The 13729-nt window shown below is 33.3% G+C and overlaps 1 pseudogene; it reads left to right on the forward strand.

The window, feature by feature from the left end:
• Window positions 1-13729, forward strand: part of LOC107003859 — a 78386-nt pseudogene that overhangs the window by 42956 nt on the left and 21701 nt on the right.

The raw sequence follows: 13729 nt of genomic DNA on the forward strand, positions 1-13729 counted from the left end.
TATATATATATATATATATCATGATCCACATTGAACTTACACAAAAGAATCTATAATATTATATTGTGCAAACCATATTATTAAATCTTCACTATATAAACAATAGTATTTACTGTAACAATATTTTCTTAATTGATAATCACATGCAACACACGTTTAGATAAACAGGTACACACACACACATATAAATCCCCTTATTTAGAAGTGACAACTGATGAGCACGAACAGTGCATCAAAATATGGTACAACAAGCAGTGTAAATTGTACTTCAAAAAGGACTTGGGCGAGTAGGATTAAAATAGTAATTTCACCTTATTTTGTTTTCCAACGAGTAGAGCATGTACTCGACGTGTATCACCATCTTTTATGTTAAAATAAGTGGAATATCTCAGTTTATTATTCGCTTTCTCACCATTGCTTTTAATCTCTCTTCTTTGCATAACTTCCATGGAGATTGACAACCATTTTTACCTTCAACAGAGCTAATTAACTTTACTTCAAAGTCTCACTCCGACTTCTCAAAGTTCTTTCAATTGTTTAGTTGGTAAGTATTCACCCTTTTCCTAAAGAATGTTTACTCTTTTGTCCATTATTTATCGTGTTTATGCTCCATATATATATATATATATATATATATATCTATATATATATATATATATATATATATATGGACCACTAACAGAATCAATACCTAAGACAATTGATGAAAAATAGTAGTAATTTAAGATGATATTGAGACATTATGAATAAATCCTAGAATCTACTCGAATTTATGAAATATTCTTTTGAAGTAATAATACCCACTATACAAGCATATTACACTAACATTAGGCACAAATCAAAATAAAATCTCCAAGAATATTTAGAAAATTCAATGGCACTCGACCCTAAAATCAAACAAATACAAAAATACAAATAAAAAGACATACAAACTAAAATAACTTGAAAAACCAGGAAACTTATAAGGCATATCAAAGAAAAATGCCCTTGAACTGAGCTCTTGGGAGAAAGGAGAAAATCACGAACGAACTGAGCTCATAAGATAATGGAAAAAATTACGCCCCTTGCAAACAAAAGTTGACATATCTAGATGATCTATGAAAAATGAGTTTTCTTTGTCTCCGGCTAGTGATTTTTACGTGATTAAAATAATCCTACATGAATCAAAAGATTTTTTTGTTTAGCCAACGTGTACGTGTTTGTGAAACACTCACAATATAGAGTTAAAAATTATACTGCAATACTGAGGATCATTGAGTTCAGATAACAAAAGAGTAAATAGAAGGGTTCATAATAAAAATTCATATAAGTCTATATCACGTAAATAGAAGGGCTCACAATATATGTTCATTCTTCTATATACACTTCATCGAAGTAGATTCACATGTATCTAGGATACATAGATAAATATCGCGCCTCGCCTCCCTCCCATCTTGCTTGTCACTCTTTAATCTCACTCGCATATTCAGTATGCAAGATACACGCTACTTATACTAAATTTTTTGCTAGTGTTGTTGAAACTACACAATTATTTGCAATATTTGATTTTAAAATCTTCTCATTTTCTTGTTGTTATAAAATTATAAACTTGAAAAGAAAAAAAAGGGCTATTTCGCCCCAACCCTCGACCCTACTAAAGCAGGGTTGAGTTAAGCATTTTCAGTCCCTTCAAAATGACAAGCCGGTCCACCCTAGCCCTTTAAATTCCTTGGCCCGTGAGTCTTGGGCCCCTCCTAGATGGGCTGTCCCTTTTAACACTTCTCTCTACATAAGGCTATATCAAACCATTTACCTTTATGCTTAAACCCTAAATAACCCACAGCACTACAATCTCTGTCATAGGTGATGGTGGACATGGCTGCTTCAGGCAGGAGTATTTTGATTGTAGTTGCAGGTGACTGTCATTCTGGTGTAGGAACTCCATTGACAGATTACACCACTTCTCTGATCATCTCTTTTGATTTATTCCGTATATGTATCTGCTCCATTTTTTTTGGGTGTGATGAATTTATCTCAAATCTCAAATTGTGTTTCTTTGGTTAATTTTATGTCTTTTTTTGGATGTTTGCTATTGATTGCTATTGAGCTTTGTTTTTTTTCTAGATGATATATCGTATGAATTTGGGGCTTATACGTTCTTTCGCTGCTACAAAGATCGTGTTGATGAGATTTACCTCTCAATTAAAGGGACTCTTAGATTTTACTTCTAAATTTGTATGAGTGTTTGCAAGAATATTCTATTGGGATTTAATAAATAGGAGATAAACATATATGAAAGTGAATCCTTTCTTGATTTCAAATTTTCACCTCTCTATTTGGTTTGCATATTCAGTGAATTCATAATCATACTTCAATAGTTCTAAATTGGGTTACAACATATATAGAAAAATAAACAACAGACAAATTACAATGACATATATTGAAAAAAAAATCGGTTATCAATATATGCAAGTACATACTCTATATTATTAGATCTGTAATATTTGTGTGACTGCGTTGAATCTTCTAAATGTAATGAAAAGTTTTCGATATGGACTTGAAAACAAATTTAATTAATTGAGCATATGAATTGAATTATATGGTCTATTTCATGTTTTTGATACGTCAGTTTCACATATTCTAGCTAATTGTTATTTCATTGATATCATAAAACTGTATATTTAATGATGACCAATTCTTACAACAAAAATATAAGAAACTAGAAATGTGACATGAAAGATTTCATCATTGAATGGATATCTTTTGGTTTGATTTTTCAGTTGTAGTCCTCTTTTTCTAAAGCTATGGGGAACTAGGCAAATTTCCTTAGACCCCAATATTTCTATGACAAGATGTTATTGATACAATGGATTTTGTATGTTCTCGAAAGAGGTTTTGCTTTTGAACGAGCCGAAATGAATCCTCTCTTCTTTGAGCTACATTTGGAGGCTCTATTCTCTTCCTCAGGTAACTTACTGCAACTATATAGCGTGGAGGGATGTTATTGCAGTTAATACTACTTATTACATAACTTCATCAATTTCTCTTACAATGAAACTAAATGAATATTTCAAGCAATGTTATAATAGGGGAAAGCTAATAGTTTCATTCAACTGTAGCAGACATTGGTTCTCTTTCCATGTTATGCAAAATAACTAGCTGACTGAAAGTATATATTGAAAACACTAGAAAGGATAAGACATTATTTATTTCTCATGTTATTTTCATTATCACTTGTATTAAATTGGATGTGCATGCAACCCTACTTTTATCCTGTGGAGGTGAGGTTGAGAGATTGTTTTCGATAGACCCAAGTGAAGCATATCAAACTAAATATTAGAAGAAACTAAATAATGAACAANGGGGGGGGGGGGGGAGCTAGCAACAACAAATAAAGATGATATCTAAGGCAATGAAAGAAACATGAAATAACAAAATCAAAGTATGAGATTGTTAGAGAATAGTACTAACAATACTGATACGATAAACTAGACTATGCTCAACTACCTACTAATCATCTATCATAATCAGCAGCTTCCATATCCTCTTATCTAGGGCTATGTTCTCGATAAATTATAAGAGTGTCATATCATGAAATTCATGCTTAGAACTAGCAACCAGTAAAAATAATTCTAGATGTGATTTCAATTTTTGTATGATAAAAATGTAATGAAATAAACAAGAGTTCATATTTTATTCATTGACATATATGCTTTATCATTTAACTGCAAATTAATTATTTGTTATAACTCATATTAAGTGATATTAATCACCTAGAACTTAAAGTAAATAACCTTTTATAATATTTTAATTTCATAAAACACTGAGAAACAGTATGATAGATATGTATAAATATGTGATATATCTAAATCAAATATTGAACATCTAATAAGACAAAAAACGGATACACAAACACACATACATATTTTACAAAGAAAAGTAAAAAACGAAGGAAATCATATATAGAAAAATGACATGAAAAAGGGTAAGAATTACTAACCCCTAGAGCCACCAAATTCATCAACAATAACAACACATGTTGCGTGGAACTCATTAGTCCAATGTATGCCAGATGGTTTGTTTTGTAAAATCGATCCAACAACTTTAGGTGCGTTATTGGTCAACTTTTTTTCTGAGTTGATGAGTCATAAGATTTAAATTAAAAATATAAGAATCATATTATTCAATATCATTATTGTCAAACACCAATCGAGAATTCTCATACTTGACACAAAGGAAATGGGGACGGAGAAACATTTTACAGAGGTAAAGGAAAGAGATTAGTAAGAATGTAAAGAATACTCAACACTTAATGAATTTGTGGTACTTTGCAGAAACTCCTTGACCTATTTTTAGAGGTGAATTTACACTAAAGAAAGCTCCCTCTTTAGTGGAAATTTACCAATAAAAGCAGGTCACGAGGTTTCTCCAAAGTACCCCATATTTATAGTGTTGGGTATTATTTACTTTCTTACTTTTCTTTCTTCTATCTTTGTGACAATGTTTCCCCTTCTCCATCCCGTTTTGCCAGGAATGCCAATTCTTTCAGTGTTTAATGATATGATGTTAAATGTTATGATACTGGTATTTTAAATTTTGATCTTGTGATTTATCAATTCATCCAAAAAGTTAACCAACAACTTGATGTTGTTGCATCAAATTTGCCAGACCAACCATTTCTCATTCTTTAGAGTGATGAGTTGCAGACAAGATTTGGTTGCTATCTATGAACTTGGAGAATGTACGAGTTAGTAATTTTTCACTCTTTTATTTCACTTAGTCATATTTACGTTTTCCCTTTCTTTGTAAAAGATTTATGTGTATTTCCATATCCTCCTTTTTTTTATCTTACCAAATGTTCAATATCTATTATAAATTTAACTCTTATTTATCATAAAATTTCTCAATATTTTATACCTATTATAGATTTAACTCGTATTTATCATAAAATTTCTCAATATTTTATGTAATTGACTTCTTATGAAAGCTTCTTCACTTTCAATTTTAGGTAATTAATATTTAACAATGAATTTACAAAACATATTGTCGCTAACTCCATTAGCTTAGAAACTACTCAAAAGAATGATTCGCACCAGGCATGTGTCTTTGATGTTCTCAAATTACACTTGTAGTGGAATGTTTCCTAGTGCAATGTAGTTTACTGCCAGGACCATATCAAAGATGTGGAGGCTCTATGTTTACTATGCTCATAGATTTAATGGAAAGATTTCTTTTTCAGTACAAAGCAAAACTCTTTTGGTTTGGTTTTTTGGCGGTTCGTCCAAAGCTATGGGCCTATGAAAAAATATGATATTTTTTATTCTGAAGTTTCTATGTTTGTTCCACCTAAAGATGTTATTGATACAATGGCTCTGTATGTTTTTGACGTACGTTGTGCTTTTGAATAAACCATAATGTGAATCTTCTCTTCAATTTCTTCTTTAAACTTGACTCGAAGAAAAACAGTTACTATGTTTGGAGGCTCTATACAGTCTGGATGAATGTTATTTCAGTTTATAGTACTTGTAACATAACTTCATCAATTACTCTTACAATAGTACAAATTGGATACTTCAAACAACGTTTCAATGGGGGGAAAGGCAATAGTTCAATTCAATTATAGTTGTTTGCATGTTCAAAGTATGTATTCAAAAGTTAAACCACACTCAAAAACCTACTAATCGCCTATCGATCATAATCCACAACTTTCATATCCTTCTATTCACGATTATGTCTCGATAAAGTGTAGATGTGATGTCATATAATTATTAATAGATAAGAGACTACATTCCTATAGTTTATTGAGAACTAATCGTAGATATATAGGGGGATATGGAAGTTGTGGAGTTGTGAATTATTAATAGTTGTGGAGATCAAGTCCTTATACACAGATTGCAGACTAAATAGTTCCAGATCCTGCAATATAAATGGCTTGAATTCAGCACTCTTTGGAAATGTGACAATATTAACAAGAGAATTAAGTTAGTCCCACATGTGAAAAGGTGTGCGACACTTAACAACCCATTCATGGATAAGAATTGTTATATAAGTTTCTAAATATTACAACTATGCCCTTATTCTAGAATTTTCTATATAACTAGAAGATTGCAAGGGGCTTTTATGTTTCAAATGAACTAGCTTATAGTTCTTATAAAATGTTGTTTATTTTCAATTTTAGGTGATTAATATGAGCAATAACAAATAAGTAGATTTTAGTGAAATGACAAATTTTATATTGTCACAGAATAAAATATAAATTCTTGTTGATTTCATTATATTTTACTATACCAAAATATAGATCATCTTTTGAATTATTTTTACTTCATTCAAATTCTAAGCAATATATATATAGAGTTCCAAGAAATTCTCCATATATCTCTAAAATGATCCACTAAGGATTATTCTTTTTCCAATGTTAAGTCTTTCACATGACCAATTTTTATATCATGTGACACTTAAGTGGCATGATCAAGTTTGAAATGACACAACATGAAATGATAGTGATAAGACAGGATTGGCGATTAATTTCATTTCAAAACCATGTACATATAAAATGCTCTAGCCAATCCAGATCTGCTAGCTTTAAGAAATTTTTTCTGGATCTATCACATTTTGACACTTCAAGATTACACCCTAAATCATATAATCTTTCTAACAAGTTCTAGTGTTAAAAGATCTCCTCTTTCTAGTTTGGAATATGTGAAAATTCATTCAACCATAACGAAACTATCAAGTTTTTAAGACATTCGACACTATCTTGTTCTGAAAGATGAGCATCGTGACACTTCTAAAAAAATTGAAAAAGCTAGTCTAGTGGAATTTGCTTAGATTTATAATATTAAGGAGAAGAACAAGGAATTCTAGAAGAACAAGGGATTTCATAAGTCAAATAAAAGGGTAAATCTCAATTTAAGAAGATAAGAAAATGCGGTGTTAAAAATATTGATATGGCCAAAATAGATTGTTATTTTTGCCACCAGATGGGTCATTTTTTAGGCAGAATTGAGGTAAAAAAGAGGAAAATAAATAAATGCAAAATAAAGGAGTACATAAAATACAGTTACTAATTTTGATTTTCTAATAAATAAGCTAGTGATTCTAGTAATTTCTTGTTGTAATTTAATTAATTAATTTTCCTACATTTTTACTAGTCTAAAACAAAGTTTGCTACTATATTGCTGGTATGGGGCATGAGCTACTAATGAAGTGACTGAGTAGAGAACAAATAGGGCCTACATGCCTTATCTAATATGCCATCTCTTCTCATACTTAATCAAATTGCTCTCTTTCTACACATTCTTGATAATTTTTCCACATCCTTGGACATCAAAACAACAAAAACAGAGATGTCATCAAGTGATTTCTCATCAATATCATGTTTGGATTATATAATTGTTTTATTGCTTGATCTGTTACATGTTTTATTCAGCTTTACTCTATCCTACATGCTCGATACCTTTCAACTACTAACGCATACTCTGTGCTAAATCTTCTCGTGATGTAGGTTCAGGTTCTCGGTAACCAAATCGGCATAGATCGGTTCCCGATCTCACCAGGATAATTGGTGAGTCCTCATTCTTCGAGGATAATAGTCAAGGGTATCTTTTCAGTATTTTTAGACTTTAGTTTCAGTTTTGCTAGACTAAATTTGGGATCTCCCAACACTTCTAGTGAGTTGAGGTTTTATTTTAAGACATAGTTAGGTCCAGCTTAGAGCATGAGTTTGATATCTCTTTTTTTAAAAAAAAAAAACAAAACTCTCAGTTTCTCATATTCGGTTTAGCTTATGGGTTTTCTCCATCATTTCAATTTATCTTATGTTTTAAGCTTCTACATCCATTTTTTAATCATAGTATGCCAATGTTATGATAACAGAGTTAACTTGAGGTCACTCATGAACCTAGGTTCCATGTCCACATTTAGTGTTTAGCTTAGGGCGTGACAATTATCAAAACACTAAACTATAAAAGAAATAAAAGGAGGAGCATATGGTCAAAATTTTAATTTCCAAATACGTGAAATAATCTTGGAGAATACTTAAAGTCCTGTCAATAAATAAAGCTAGAAATTATGATTAACAATTATTATTAAGCCTATTTATATATTGGATGGTATGATAGAAGTGTCACTGAAGAATTAATATAGACATAATATATGGATGGTATATCGATATATTATTGTGACTAAATCAAACTCTAATTATAATAGGAAAAAGGTCAAATATACACTCATACTTTAAAAAATAGTATGCATATACCTTACGTTATACTTTAAGAACGTATATACCCCTACCGTCATACTTTCGGATCATATATACCCTTTAATCAAACAGTCTGGCACGTGGCACCATCTCAATAACTTGCAATATTTTTATTTATTTTTTAAATCCAAATTTAAAAACCCACAATTATATTCTTACCCACTTTAAAACCCAAATTAAAACCCACCCATTTTGGATTTGGGTTGCCACAAACTTCTGCAATCCTTCCAACAAAGTATTTATCAGAAAACTCACCAAATCAACAACCTTACAACTTCATAAGTCCTTTGGGAACGATAACTCATTTCAAAAGAAACATTATTACTTGCGCGACCACATGAACTTTTGTGTATACTGGGGAGCAACAAGTTTTTGGCGCCACTGTCGGGACTAAGAAATTGTTTTATATTGAATTATCTTAAGTCTACAATTAAAATATTCAGGCATTAAATACTTAATCTTGGATTTTCTTATTGCAAGCATTTGACTTTCAAGTCTAGCTTAGAAGGGAGATATTGTTGAACCTTACAACGATCCTTAATGAGTTCTTCATCTGCTAAGAAAGATGAATCACAATGAATTAGGGTTAGGACACCCAGGTAATCTGTGTGATGATCAGCAAAATAACCCAGAAGATGTGAATAACCCAAGGTTCCCAAACAATCCTTAGAATGTTGATCACCAAGAAATACCCCCTCATGTTCCTATCCTTCCAGCACAACCACTGAGAGATTTGGCAGTCCCACTTACTGCTAATTTGGTATCAAGTATTAGGATACCTCCACGAGGGGGAGGTTTGAATTAAAGAGAAATATGGTGCATATGCTTTACACAAATGGGCATTTCACTGGTCTCCCCCATGAAGATTCTGAATCCAACATAAGGAACTTCATGGAGGTCACTGATACCTACATTCCACTTGGGGTCTCATTGGATTATGTGAGACTAAAATTATTGCCATATCCATTGTTTGGAGCTGGAAGACAATGGTTAGATTCTAAACCATTAAACTCCATCACCACTAGGGATGGTCTCACAAAGAAGTTCTTGAGTTAATTATATCCATCTAAGAAAACATCCAAGCTTTGGGGTGAAATAACAAACTTTGTCCAAAAGAATGAGGAAGATATGTATTAATCTTAGGCAGGCTTCAAAAAAATGCTAAATGCTTGTCCACACCACATGCAAACTAATGAGGTACTATTTCACGCTTTCTTTGAGGGTTTAGAGTATAATACTCGTTCTTTTCTCAATAGTGTAGCAGGTGTACAATTCCTATCCATAACAAATGAAGCATTCTTTGACTTGCTTGATAAACTGTCGGAAGTGAACCAATGGTATGAAAGAGATACTTATCAAACCAGAACCCAAAAGGCTGCAAGGATTTAAGATGTAGACCAAGCCATTGCTTTAAATACCAATATAGATGTCATGCAACATAGCATGACCATATAATTTAAGAAATTGACTCTAAATCAAGCATCGATAAATGTGGTGCAACAAATCGTAAATTGGTGTGGGGTATGTGGTAGTGGAACCCATGAAACTGAATGTGAGGCAACCCGGATTGTGTGAACTATGTAAGAAATGTGCAAAGGGGCCAAGGCCAACAAAATTATGGCAATAGTTACAATCGTAGTTGGAGAAACCATCCTTACTTCTCTTGAGGTGGAAACTAAAATCATAATCAAGCACAACGGGAAAATCAATACCGTAACCAAGGGGCTGGGCAACAATACTAAAATCCCAACCAAAGTGTAAACCCAAGTGTACCAAAAAGTGGGATGACCAATGAAAAAATATTTCAAAAGCTCATGTTTTAAATTGGAAACAAGTTGAATGCTAGAATTTATATGAAGGATGAGAACATTAGAAATATCCAAATGTCTCAAATGAGTTAAGAGAAACAAGTTGAGAAAGTGGAAAATTCTTTGAACTTGCTTCCCCAGTGGGCTACCCCGTGATACCGAGCACAATCCAATGCAACTTCATGCTGTAAGTTTTAGAAGTGAGATTCAATTAGAGGAATTATCTCCAAAAAAGACAGACAATGAGGTATATATCATCGAAAACAAAAGTGGAAGATAGAGTAAAAAGCTCCAATATTGAGGAACCCGTTCCTTAAAAGAAGTTGCCATCTCCTTTTCCACAAAGGCTAAAGAAGCAGAATGAAAATGAATGCTTCAGTAAGTTTCCCTGTCACCTTAAACAAGTTGACATTAATCTACCTTTGGTTGACATTTTGTTAGGTATCCCGAAGTATGTTAAATGGCTGAAGGACATTGTAGCAAGCAAGAGGAGGCTCAAAAAGTATGAAACTATAACACTTACTGCGGAATGCAGTTCAAGGTTCTAAAATAGACTTCCCGAAAAGTTAAAAGATCCTGGTAGATTTACTGTGCAAATCATTAGTGGGAAAAGTGTTTATGCCCGGGGGTTGTGCAATCTAGGGGCTAGTATAGATCTGATGCCCTTATATTTATACCAAACACTTGAGTTGGGTAATCTGATAAGAACCACTGTTATTTTCCAACTCGCTGATAGATCCATTGCTAAGCCGGAGGGGGTGGTTGAAGATGTCTTAGTGTAAGTATTGTACCTGATTCTAAAATCCCATTCATGTTGGGACAACCTTTCTTGGCCACGGGTAGGGAACTAATTGATGTAGCAGATGAACAACTAACCATGATGGCACATCATAAGGTTGAAGTGTTTGAAGTCTACCGTGCTTTTAAACTGATTTCTGTTTATGAAGATTATGGTGATTGATCACATGATAGATTCACATGTACTTATGCCTAAAGATCCATTACTGAGAGTGTTAGGGATTCATGAGTTAGAGGGGGATATGGAAGCTCAAGAGATGTAATCATGTTTAAATCTAGCTCTTGTAGAAACTTGCAAAACTCTAGTGGAGAAATTAGATTGCGAATTAAGTACTCCTCCATAACCATCAACGCAGTAAGCCAATAAGTTGGAACTAAAAATTCTGCCGACACACTTTATGTGGGGTTGATTCAAACGTTAGGTGGGAGAGATGTAAGGATACGGGGAGGCATAACACCCTCCTCTTTGCCAAATTTGATCAAGTTGCTAAGGTCTTGTTGAAGATAGTGTATATTGTGTTACTTCACGCTAAAAACTTGAATGACGTGACCAGGATAGGATGGTGTTATTATACATGTTGATGAAAGGGATGTCAATTAATGTGGGGGTAATTGTGCGCCAAAATATGATGAAATTTAGGAATAACTTGAGGTGGCAATTTGTTATGGGGGGTCAATAACTCGATTTTTGCGGAGTCATGCCTCGAAAAAGAGGAGTTCGATATGACTTTTGACAGGCATCCAGAGCTGACGAGTAAGTTGGTGGATGTCACGCTCACAAAGGCGTTAAACGCATCTCATGGGCTTGTTTAATCGACTCCTGATAGGCAAGCTCGTGATGATAGTTTCATGACACACATGCTTGGGATGGATGAGTTGCATCTACGCATAAGGGGGCCGCCCAGTTACTGATGATGAGAAGGATACTTTGGCATAGCGCTATCCCTTGATAATTAGTGTTGCATTCTTGTGCAAGACTGGTCCGGCATTTTCTAAGTCGGTAGATGATGATGAGTGCATTGCTGATGAGGCCATGGATTATGAGGAGGATGATGACACCAGAGATGAGGCGAATTCCTTAATGGTGTTCGACCAAGGTGGCGGCGAGGCTTAGAGGCTTCAGGGAGTTGTCCTACCCTTTCACTTTGTTTTATTTTTTAACTAAGGACATTGCTTATTTTAAAAGTGTGGGGTGGGGGTATATTTTATATGTATATAGTTGTTTACCGCTTTATCAAGTCTAGTCTTTATTTAATTATGTTGATTTTGGGTTCCCCTGAGTTTGTTTTCGGTACTTTTACTGAGGATTGTCCCTTTAAACCGTATAGGATTATTTTATTACTTTATGGAGTCTTAGAGTTGTTGTAAGAGTGACAGTTGCCAATGATAGATTTATGACGACCGTCTTAAGGGAAAGTTATTCACATAGATGAGTAGGATGAACCAAACAAACCTTGGTCTTTTGAAGCTATATCCCGACAACTTAATCAAACCTCATGGGTAGTTATACTTGGAACAAATGCAATGAATTGTTGACCTTCTAATTAGCATACGCTCTTAAATTTTACTGAACTGTTGCAATATGGGCTTAAATTGTCTAGTAATACCTTAATGCAAGTTGTACGAGCTAGTTAGTTATATATCGGTATATGTGTTATAAGGCCATGTATGGTGAGAATTTGTTAGTTTTGTCTTGACTTGATATCTAAAACTTGCTTTATTTGTGTTGAATGGTAGCTAGTAGGACTTGAGGAATGTGATTGAGGCAATTCTTAGGAAAAGCAAATTCTTAACTCTAATTGTATGCCTACCCTGTAATTATCCCTTTGTGAAGCCCCATTGATCCTTTAACTTTATTTATTTGATAAGCTACATGATAAGCCGAAACCCATTTTTTTGATATCATGTAGTTTGATCCTTTTAAGATCCTTAACGCAGTATGTTAAGAAGAGGGGTCGGAAAATATGGTTGAATCAAATAGGAGAATTGTTATATTGTGTGGGAAATGCAAAGCATAATTTGGACCTGGTACTTAGTGACAATGTGCACCTCAACTAAAATTGAGGGTGGCTAATCTGGGATAATGCTAGAAACATTGGCCCTGATTCTACCAATGATAATGTGCACCTTATTCGGATGAAACTCTAGAGTTTTGGTGGCTAGTGCAAAAGCAGAATAATTATAATAATAATAACAATAATAATAATAATAATAATAATAATAATAATAATAATAATAATAATAATAATAATAATAATAGTAATAATAATAATAACGGAAAAGGGTCAAAAATACCCTTAAACTATCTGAAATAGCTCATATGTACCCTTAAACTATATTTTGGCTCAAAACTACCCTTCCCGTCAAACTATTGGGTCAAAAGTGCCATTCTAATTAACGGATATTGTTAAATGCCATGTAGATGCCATATGAATGCCACATGGCACCCCCATTTATTTCCACTGCCAAATAAACTAAAAGGAAAAGGGTCAAAAGTACCCTTCAACTATCCGATATAGCTCATATTTATCCTTAAACTATATTTCGGCTCAAAATACCCTTCCTATCAAATTATTGCATCAAAAGTGACCTTCGTATTGGCGGAAGTTGATAAACTTCACATGTGCCACATTGACTAAATCCCTAAATCTTAATTACTCATTTTCCCCTCATTTCATTTTTTCCAAGAAAAAATCTCACCCCTTCTCCCTCATTTCGTGGCTATGAATTCACAGTTTTCTTTGTCGCTGGGTTTTAAAGTGGATATTCGTGGTTATAGGTTAGGAAACATTTTCTTATATTATTGTGCTTACAACCACGAAAATCCACTTCGAAACTCTGCTCCGAAGAAAGTTATGAAACCTTGGCCGCGAAATGACGGGAA

This window comes from Solanum pennellii, chromosome 11 (genome assembly GCF_001406875.1).
Source record: "Solanum pennellii chromosome 11, SPENNV200".
NCBI lineage: Eukaryota > Viridiplantae > Streptophyta > Magnoliopsida > Solanales > Solanaceae > Solanum > Solanum pennellii.